The sequence below is a fragment of the Xenia sp. Carnegie-2017 genome, unplaced genomic scaffold (assembly GCF_021976095.1).
Source record: "Xenia sp. Carnegie-2017 unplaced genomic scaffold, XeniaSp_v1 HiC_scaffold_24, whole genome shotgun sequence".
NCBI lineage: Eukaryota > Metazoa > Cnidaria > Anthozoa > Malacalcyonacea > Xeniidae > Xenia > Xenia sp. Carnegie-2017.
Window position 1 is genome coordinate 8,098,981 of NW_025813487.1, and position 10,325 is coordinate 8,109,305.

The window sequence follows — 10,325 nt, forward strand, 5'->3', positions numbered from 1 at the left end:
ATTTGAGAATATTGTGCAGCCAATTGTTTGTATCAAAACTAGTTATAATACAAAACACAAAACGTGAAGCATAAACAATAAAGAAGTTTCCAATAGTGTTTGCGTCAAAAGAGTGAGGAATCCCAAAGGTTTCGGTTTTTTACTTTATTTAAAATTCATTTTTTTGAATGCTGTTTTCATGATAGCTTTGCTTTCATGCACTTGGGTTTTATTCTAACTGTGTTGTGGTTTGATATGATACCTGAGAAAGAGTGGTCAGCCATGTTTGAATTTTTGTGGAGTTGCTAATTTGAAACATTTGTGGACACGATTAACTCTGAGATGATGAGCTAATAGCACAAGATATGGATTCAAACGTAAAGCAAGTTAAATCATTCATCGTAAATGTGGAAGTTAAAGTTTAAAGTTGCTTGAGGATCATTCTCTATGGCGTTGTGAAATACAATGTTGTTTCTATTGGGCAAGAACTTTGCTTTTTGGATTGTCAAGTCAAGTGTACAGAAATATGAGATTAGAACAGTTGACATTGGATCCGACATGTAACAAGCAGCCTAAGAAGCTTGTGAAGCGTGTGAAATATTTTGTCGTGGATCTGAGGAAGATGATGATAATGCAAATGTGATTGAAATATGTATGTAAACTAAATAAAGGTTTAAAGCGTTATTCTCCAACTAAAATCTATGGAACACCAATGTGGGGAAGTTCAAAATCCCATCGTTCATCATTTCTTGAAACTATTTATAGCTAAGGTTGTCTTTGTCATTGTGGAGTGGAAAATACGATACGTTGGCGCATGTGTTGCTTTTGGGCCGAACATCTTCCAACAAGCAAATAGTCCGTTTGTCACAAAAATTATATACAATGCTATATTTCAAGAGTTACGTTTGATAGCAAAAAAATATTGTTCATTGTGTAATAAACGTCTGGGGCATTAAATATACCCTAACGGTCGTACGTAGAGGCGTTTATATAATTTCTATCACTTAGCAAAGCAAAAACGTTAAACTAAATGCACGTTTCTGACTTCTGAGCACCATCAATCCACTATTATATTTGTGCAAAGCGTCTATTATAGACGAGGCGCTTATTAGAGATACAAGTAGTTCGTTTGATAAAGGTCTTTTTTAGATCGAAAAAATTTGGACGAAACATTTTGTACTGTACCTTCGCACTCTTAAAGATAGTCGCGCCTATGCATTATAACAAGTTCCTCTCTATCACGTCTTCGACAACCATTTTATGAAAAATCTGGCGTAAATATTCTGTCAACGTTTACCGCAGTCAGCGGCTTACTACGATTGCAGGAGTATGGACGGAAGAGAAGTGGATATCTTTTTAGTAAAGTAATAACTTCCTTTTAACTCCGCTTTAAACTGCTCAATTGCACTTCTCGCTTTATCAATTACAAAAAATTGATAAAGCTCTTGCACAAGCTGTTTTTAACTATGCGTCTATACAGATCAATTATCTTTACATCTTTACATTTTACTTATATTTATGCTATAATTTAGAAGCTTCAAGCGATATCATAATGTAGTTTTTCAATGTAAACTTGGCGTTTTCTTTAATAGTGAAGTACCTGTATTAAAGTCACTTCATTTACCGGAAGTAATCTCAATTTTGTTTAGGTAAAATGACGAACAATATGACATATGTACGAGCTGGACGAAACTTCTGAAATCGAGACCCCCTAAAATGGCAGTGTCGACATAGCTTTACTTACAAAAAAAGGAATAACCCCTATGAAATGCTTAACGTGTTTAGAAGGTCCCCTTTAGCGGTTGTGAAGGGAGGGAAAAAATTTGCATAAGATAACAGAGCAAGTTCTATTTCCATCCGTTTTTTCAGACTGACGGATCCGACTATCGGAAGCTCGCTCACTTTATGTATGTTCACACGATCCGTTTTTCTTAATCCGACGAAATCGGATCCGACAAGTCGGATCATGTAAACGGACCTCTGCATACATGAGTCACACGAGTCGTTCGTCTTGTGTCAGTCTTGTGTGGAGTTGAATTTGTGCCGCAGCCTGCAGTGAGCAATATTTAAAATTCATTATGTTATCATCCACGTAAACGTTAAAGGTTGAAAATGTTTTTCTGGCGATTTATGATCATGATATCAAGAATTATTCCTTCCATCTAATGAAACGGTAAGATAAAGATTTTTTATCCTTACAGGCGACTCGAATTGATTTATATCTGTTGATTTGCAACTGAAACAACATACTAAAGTCAATATTTTATATGTGTTCTTCATCTTTTATAACATATCAATGATCATAGACAATGTGTGGTAGCTAAATATAATTTTTTTATAATATTTATCTATTTACTTGGATTTATTATCCTTAAATGACGACTCGAATCAAATTTAATTTACGCATCCTATCTAAGTAGAACAAAGACAGTTTTTCATCCGAAATTTACTAAGAACATTGACTATTGTCGATTGTCGGTATGATTCGACCCTATAACTAGTTTGAAAATTGCTTTATTATTCGTGATAAGCATTTAAACATAGTTATTGTACAACAATAAAATACAACAAACATAAACAAGATATTCAAGTTAGATTTCAAACATTGCATACGAAATGAATATAAGTGAAGCAGAACATTAAATCACCGTGTTTAAAAAGATTTGTTCTTCTTCGAAAGTTGTTTTTGTCATCGTTTGACCTTAAAATTATCGTTATCAAGAATTTTGCATCACTTAGTTTTGTACATCGACATATAATTTTCAATGTTTGATGATATGAAACTTGTTTGTTAATATGTGTTGATTTGCTACTGAAATAACATACTAAAGTCAATATTTTTTATGTTTTCTCCATCTTTTGTAACTGATCAATGATTGTGGACAATGTGTGGTCGCTAAATATAATTTTTGTTACAAGATTTATCTATTTACTTGGATTCATTCATGTACAGGAAGATCAATAATTGTTGGGTTGGGGCTCATATTACAAACAAACAAACAAACAACATTTGTATACCGCCAGTATTAATCCCGCCAGAGGTTGACCGTCCATGAATTTTCCGTAAAGCGTCTCTATCTCGCCATATCTCTCGTTATACCCATCGCCTTCATATCACTGTTCACAGCATCCATCCATCTCTTTCTCGGTCTACCTCGTTTGCGGACTCCATCAACTTTCATATGCAACGTTCTACGAATTTTAGCACTTTCTTCCCTCCTTTCCACATGCCCAAACCACCTCAAATTAGTTCATATTAATTGGGCCTCATATTAATTTATGTATATCGTGTGTTCAGTTGTATTAAGTTTTTTTCAAATACATTGTACACCCCACCAATTATCCATCTTCCTACAACTATGCTTGGATTTTTATTCTTCAAATGCTAGTTATTTCATGTAGTTTTTGTGTAGTTTCCCATGAAACAGTAATCAAACCAATAACAAATAGTTTCAGTTTTAGGTGTACACAATATGATATATGTTGCATGTGTTGAGCTCCTTTGAAAACCATTGTTGTGTGTGGATTATCACATGCAAATGAATATGAGCACCTCACCCCAATTATATTTTTCCTTCTTAGGTACTAAGTAGCAAATCGAGCGTTAGACCAAATAAGTTATAGCCGACCATTTTTTATTAAAATCTGGCTCTTGGTTAGGAATTTGACTTTCTAAGGAATAAAATTAACAGTGGCATAACCAGACCTGTGTGATATTTAGTCCTGCTTTGTATATTTTATCTTCTTTTACTCTGAAAATAATAGATATTTAAAGAATACTGTTGTTCATCCCTACATTTTATGTTTGAGTCTTAACTATATTTTTTATATATGTTGTACATCAGGTTTTTCATTATAAACGTGACAAATTATGTACCATAAAAGTTTGACCTACCTTTTTTCAGCAAACATTGACGTGGAGTCTGTCTTGAGCTCTAAAAAGAAAACTAATGGTTTTAAGTTGATGAGATTAATTGTTGATGTTGGTGGAGAAGCTTTAAGAATAACATTGAGGAAACAACTGTCAGGTACTGATTTATTTTATAATTTAAATAACAATAAAAATTATGATAAACTTTTGTTGCTAAATGATAAGCAAATAAAGCAACATCAATGGGATCTACTGTATCCTCCTCCTCCAATATTATCAAATGAAAATAAGTTTGACATTACTTTACTTTGTTTTCTCCTCCGTAATATTTGTGGTTTAAAACCACCTCATGATCCAATATGGGAAAACATACCCAATGTCACTGATTATTCAACTGAAGCAGATATTACCCGTATCAGGTTATTTTGTAATGATCATTTTGCTCACTTACCTAACACTTCAGTAAGCTCTGATGACTTTGAAAATCATTGGCTGGAAATAAGAGAACCATTACTTCGTTTAGGAATAGGTCAGGAAGAAATAGATAGATTAAAAAATGAGTTGTTTGGTAATGAAGAATGAGAAAGAATTTTGAGAGAATGGGGTAGATCAAAGAGTGATTTAAAAGTTTTAAAATCACAAATTACGAATGCCGTAAAGGATGTCGGTGTGATAGTGATAATTTAGAATTAGTAGGAGACGATATCAAAGAAATCAAAGCTCGTGAACATGGACTTAATTCAATTCCCGAACACGGTATCTTGACTAAAAACCTTGTAAGTTGTAACTTTGAAAGTGAAATTAGTCAACACTACAAAAATACTTCCATGGAACACGGGAATGGGTTTTTGATGAGTTTTAAATTGGTTCGAAGAAGACAGTTCTCAAAATCGTGCATTTATTATTTTTGCTGTTGCTGGTATGGGTAAGTCTATCATTGCAGCTACTTTATGTAAACGTTATCCAAGTTATTTCGCTGCAGTTCATTTCTTTCAACACAACAACAGTCGTTACAATAAAGCAAATGTACTTCTTCAATTTTAGCGATGCAAGTTAGTCGTCATTTTCCTGCTTACAAACAACTTCTTGTGAAGAAACTTTCAGGTCAACACTCTGAGCCTTTGAATAACATGAATGTTGAAGGATTATTTTCCCATCTTTTTACTGAGTTGTTTTATAATTTCTCAGAACTTCCCAAGCAAATGTTAGTTGTGCTTGATGCTCTTCATGAATGTGGTTCCGTCTTGTTTTCGTTTTGTAATTACAACAAGACCTAACGAAGTTGCTTTGAATAAGTTCAAAAAATTAAATCCACTGTACATTAATTGTAGCGATGATCGCACTTTGAAGGATATTAATGTATTGATTGGTTCTATTGACAGCTTTCCTGATTTTATAAATACTTGGACACAAAAGCTGACGAACTTATGTTGCTTGCATCGCTTCTTACCAGTGAAGTCAAAAATCAGGATTTATCGAGAGGTTCCATACCAAAAGTTCTCAACGAATATTACGAAATTTGCTTAACAAGATGAAGTAAGGAATAAGATTCGTTCCATATATTATAAACTTTTATTTTATATTTATATATATTTTAGTAACGATGTGTTTGCTAGTGTCTAGATATAGCTAGGTTTGACTGTCTATGATAAACTTTTATTTTGTATTTATCATTTATATTTAAGTAACGATGTGTTTGCTAGTGTCTAGATATAGCTAGGTTGGACTGTCTATGATAAACTTTTATTTTATATTTATCATTTATATTTTAGTGACGATGTGTTTGCTAGTGTCTAGATATAGCTAGGTTAGACTGTCTATGATAAACTTTTATTTTATATTTATCATTTATATTTAAGTAACGATGTGTTTGCTAGTGTCTAGATATAGCTAGGTTGGACTGTCTATGATAAACTTTTATTTTATATTTATCATTTATATTTTAGTGACGATGTGTTTGCTAGTGTCTAGATATAGCTAGGTTAGACTGTCTATGATAAACTTTTATTTTATATTTATCATTTGTATTTTAGTGATGATGTGTTTGCTAGTGTCTAGATATAGCTAGGTTAGACAGTCCATGATAAACTTTTATTTCATATTTATCATTTATATTTTAGTAACCATGTGTTTGCTAGAGCCGACGCTTCCAATGTTCTTGCTTACAATATCATCATGTTGAGTACAGATCTACATAGTTCACAGGTTACACAGACTTTACTATGATTTGGTGTGAAATTGACTTTGAGTAAGATCACGTGACTTCATCGTAATCACGTGGAATTCTTTTTCAGGTTAAGCGAAAGATAACCAAACATGAACTGTGGTATAAATAATAGTAAAGATCATCCATCTGAATATCTTGAAGCACTTTATGATATGAGACAGAGAGCCAGGCCCCTTGGCAAAATTCTTGGGTCCACTAAAATATATTATTTTATTAAAATTAATTACAACAATGGTTGTGGCTCCCCTTCCCTTTTATCTCCTCCTCCTTGACAGAAAATCCTGGCTACTGCAATGATATATCATTGCTGTTAAATACTATAGATGAAGGAATGACTAAGAAGAACTGCAAAGATGACTTCATCTTACTAAGTTCTGACTTTCCAGGCTGCTGTCGAGACTGCTGAGTAGCTCGGGATGTCTGTCTGACATTGTGCATTTACAAAACTGAAGCTTGTGTATTTAGTTTCTTTTCCTTACTTATAACCCTACTTATAAGAATTCTATAACTTTTTCAGTACTTATAACCAATTTTTTTCTGCGCCAATCTCAAATATTTTCTGGGACATGATCCACGAAAACCTCTTCATCGCCAACCTAAAATCTTCACTTAACACCCAAGGCAGCTTCATTTCTCTTAAGCTTTTCTAGTCTCAACACTTCAACCTAACTATACATCACATCACACTTACACATCAACAGTAATCTAATACCTCTAACTATGTAAATTACTATATATATACCTACATTTCGTTGTTAACTTCCTTATTAGTCTGAAGATGTCTTGAGTCAAGACGAAACGTCAGTATTTTAATAAATTTCACAAAACCAAATTGCTTATGGCTATGTTCAAAATTATATGTTGGGCTGTAATATTTATATTGAGAATCTGTTTCCCGCCTGGCACCTCACTGGCAACAATATAGATAATTTCTTTTGTACATAAAAGGAAAAAACATGCTCAGAAAAAGTTGTGATCTTTTATAAAAACAAGACTATAATTAACCATAATATTTCAATTACGGTAATACTACAAAGCCATCTTTTCTTCTTCTACAAAAATCAACACAGAAAAGAGATTTCAGCCATATATGAAGACCATGTAAAGTCTAACCATAATTTTCAAGAAATTTCATGCAATCAATCTACAAGCTTTCTCAAATTTTCGTGCATTCTTTTGCAAAAGCAAAATGTTTCCATAGTTGCATAAAGACATTTTGAATTGAAGAACTGGTAAGACGACCGGTGCTTTGTACCCACTCATGTACCCACTCTATCTGCTAATCTTCAGTCTCGGAATTTCAGAAAAGAAATTTGTCATGCATTCATGATCGATACGAATACTTTTTGGCATCTTCTGTTGAAAATAATTTTCTGAATCATATTGGTGACTACGTTATGCAACGTGTTGAAATGAAGAATTAGACGTTTAGGTCATATGTGGTGAGTAAAATTGTATAACACATTAATTTTGAAACGATATTGTTAGCCACTCTACTATTGTATCAAAGTTCTTTAGTTTGGCTAAATTGTGAAATACCAGGTCCGCGGATACGCTTTGAGCATGCTATAATGCCATAATAAATTCATTATGGGATGATTCCAAGTTCCGAGACAATAGAAATCAATGTCAACTCTTTCCCGGCGGACACGATAAACGGGAAACAGAGCTGTGTCCCCATTGAGTTTATTGTCTATAAATTTCGTTATATAAAACGTACAAAGACAAATTTACCTATGAATTTTAGCTAATACATTACAATGTTTGTAGAGTAATAGAAAATAATACGATGCTACTATGGTATCGACATATATGGTATGGAGTATTTCGCTAGAAGTTCGGTATCGTGAGGTATCGATTACTCAGTAATCTGTGGTCGCCAATCCCTTATATTGAATATGAATTAGGAAGTGTTCGTGCAATTCTTATGTTATCATCCACAAATATTTTTCTGGCGATATATGATCATGATATCAAGGAATATTCCTTCCATCTAATATAACGGTAAGAATAATATTTTACATCCTTAGATGGCGACTCGAATTAATTTTATTTTATTTACCTATCTATAAGTAGAACAAAGATGGCTTGTCATTTAAATATTTCTAAGAACAATGATCATTGTAGTTACAGTTCAACTCTAAATCTTGTACGAAAATTGCTTTATTATTCGTGATAAGTATTTAAACATGGTTATTGTCAAACCATAAAATACAACAAACATAAACAAGATATTCAATTTAGATTTCAAAAACTGTTTAAGGAAGGAAATGAATGTAAGTGAAGCAGAACATTAAATCACTGTGTTTAACATGATTTTTTCATGTTGAAAAGTTATTTTTGTCATCGTTTAATATTAAACTACCGTGAAATTGGCACCACATTGGGCACGACATTCAACACAACATTCATCACAACAATCAACACCACATTCAACTAAAATTTATCATTCAAAATGATAAATCGAAAAATCGTCTTTAAAACACGTTTTCCATCAAATACAACAGTAAAAAACAATTCTTAACTGTTTATTACTATTTTACCGTCCTTAACCATCACAAAAAATGTATATAAGTCAAGAAATTGAAGAAAACACTAAGATTTATATTACAGTGTACTTTCCATTTCTCTTAATTAGCCTATAATTTAAAAACTGCACGGTAGAATTTTTTTAAACTTGGCCAGAATATAGATATTTATATTGTCTAAAATATATCCAAAATCTGGAGGTGGCACAAAAAAATAAGTTGTAGAAAATCATCGACAAAGTCGGATGACACGTATGCGCGTAATATAATCTTCCATATTTAAGTTAAGAATTCCCGTTCTTTAACAAACAAAGCTTTATAAATCAAAAACTACACGGTAGAATTTTTTTAAATTTGGCCATATTGTAGATATTCTTACTGTCTAAAATATATCCAAAATCTGGAGGTGGCACAAAAAAATAAGTTGTAGAAAATCATCGACAAAGTCGGATGACACGAATGCGCGTAATATAATCTTCCATATTTAAGTTAAGAATTCCTGTTCTTTAACAAACAAAGGCCTATAAATAAAAAACTACACGGTAGAATTTTTTTAAATTTGGCCATATTGTAGATATTCTTACTGTCTAAAATATATCCAAAATCTGGAGGTGGCACAAAAAATAAGTTGTAGAAAATCATCGACAAAGTCGGATGACACGAATGCGCGTAATATAATCTTATATAATTAGGTTGAGAATTTCAAGTCATTGAAAACAAAGGCCTGTAAATAAAAAACTACGCGGTAGAATTTTTTTAAACTTGGCCAGAATATAGATAATTATATTGTCTATAACATATCCAAAATCTGGAGGTGGCACAAAAAATAAAAGAAATAATATTCCTTGAGAATGTACTCTGGTATTAACCGTGAAGTTGGCACCACATTCGACAAACAGCTCTATAGCTAAAAAACTACACGGTAGAATTTTTTTAAACTTGGCCATATTGTAGATATTCTTATTGTCTAAAACATATCCAAAATCTGGAGGTGGCACAAAAAATAAGTTGTAGAAAATGATCGACAAAGTCGGATGACACGAATGCGCGTAATATAATCTTGCATATTTAAGTTAAAATTCCGGTTCTTTAACAAACAAAGCCTTATAAATAAAAACTACACGGTAGAATTTTTAAACTTGGCCAGAATATAGATAATTATATTGTCTAAAATATATCCAAAATCTGGAGGTGGCACAAAAATAAGTTGTAGAAAATCATCGACAAAGTCGGATGACACGAATGCGCGTAATATAATCTTGCATATTTAAGTTAAGAATTCCGGTTCTTTAACAAACAAAGCCTTATAAATAAAAAACTACACGGTAGAATTTTTTTAAACTTGGCCAGAATATAGATAATTATATTGTCTAAAATATATCCAAAATCTGGAGGTGGCACAAAAAAATAAGTTGTAGAAAATCATCGACAAAGTCGGATGACTCGAATGCGCGTAATATAATCTGGCATATTTAAGTTAAGAATTCCGGTTCTTTAACAAACAAAGCCTTATAAATAAAAAACTACACGGTAGAATTTTTTTAAACTTGGCCAGAATATAGATAATTATATTGTCTAAAATATATCCAAAATCTGGAGGTGGCACAAAAAATAAGTTGTAGAAAATCATCGACAAAGTCGGATGACACGAATGCGCGTAATATAATCTTATATAATTAGGTTGAGAATTTCAAGTCATTGAAAACAAAGGCCTGTAAAT

The 10,325-nt window shown here is 32.4% G+C and overlaps 3 long non-coding RNA genes across 3 annotated transcripts; all 3 read left to right on the forward strand.

Annotated features, from left to right (window-relative positions):
* The first annotated feature begins 1,239 nt into the window (after positions 1–1,239).
* On the forward strand, positions 1,240–1,721 carry LOC124450626. The gene is made up of 2 exons (XR_006950145.1): positions 1,240–1,343; positions 1,629–1,721. It is a non-coding gene; the product is annotated as an uncharacterized LOC124450626 (long non-coding RNA).
* Positions 1,722–1,959: 238 nt separating this feature from the next.
* On the forward strand, positions 1,960–5,261 carry LOC124450619. Its single transcript, XR_006950137.1, has 3 exons — positions 1,960–2,152; positions 3,885–4,007; positions 5,233–5,261. It is a non-coding gene; the product is annotated as an uncharacterized LOC124450619 (long non-coding RNA).
* A 6-nt stretch (positions 5,262–5,267) lies between these two features.
* On the forward strand, positions 5,268–6,309 carry LOC124450614. The gene is made up of 3 exons (XR_006950131.1): positions 5,268–5,386; positions 5,971–6,055; positions 6,145–6,309. It is a non-coding gene; the product is annotated as an uncharacterized LOC124450614 (long non-coding RNA).
* Positions 6,310–10,325: the final 4,016 nt, after the last annotated feature.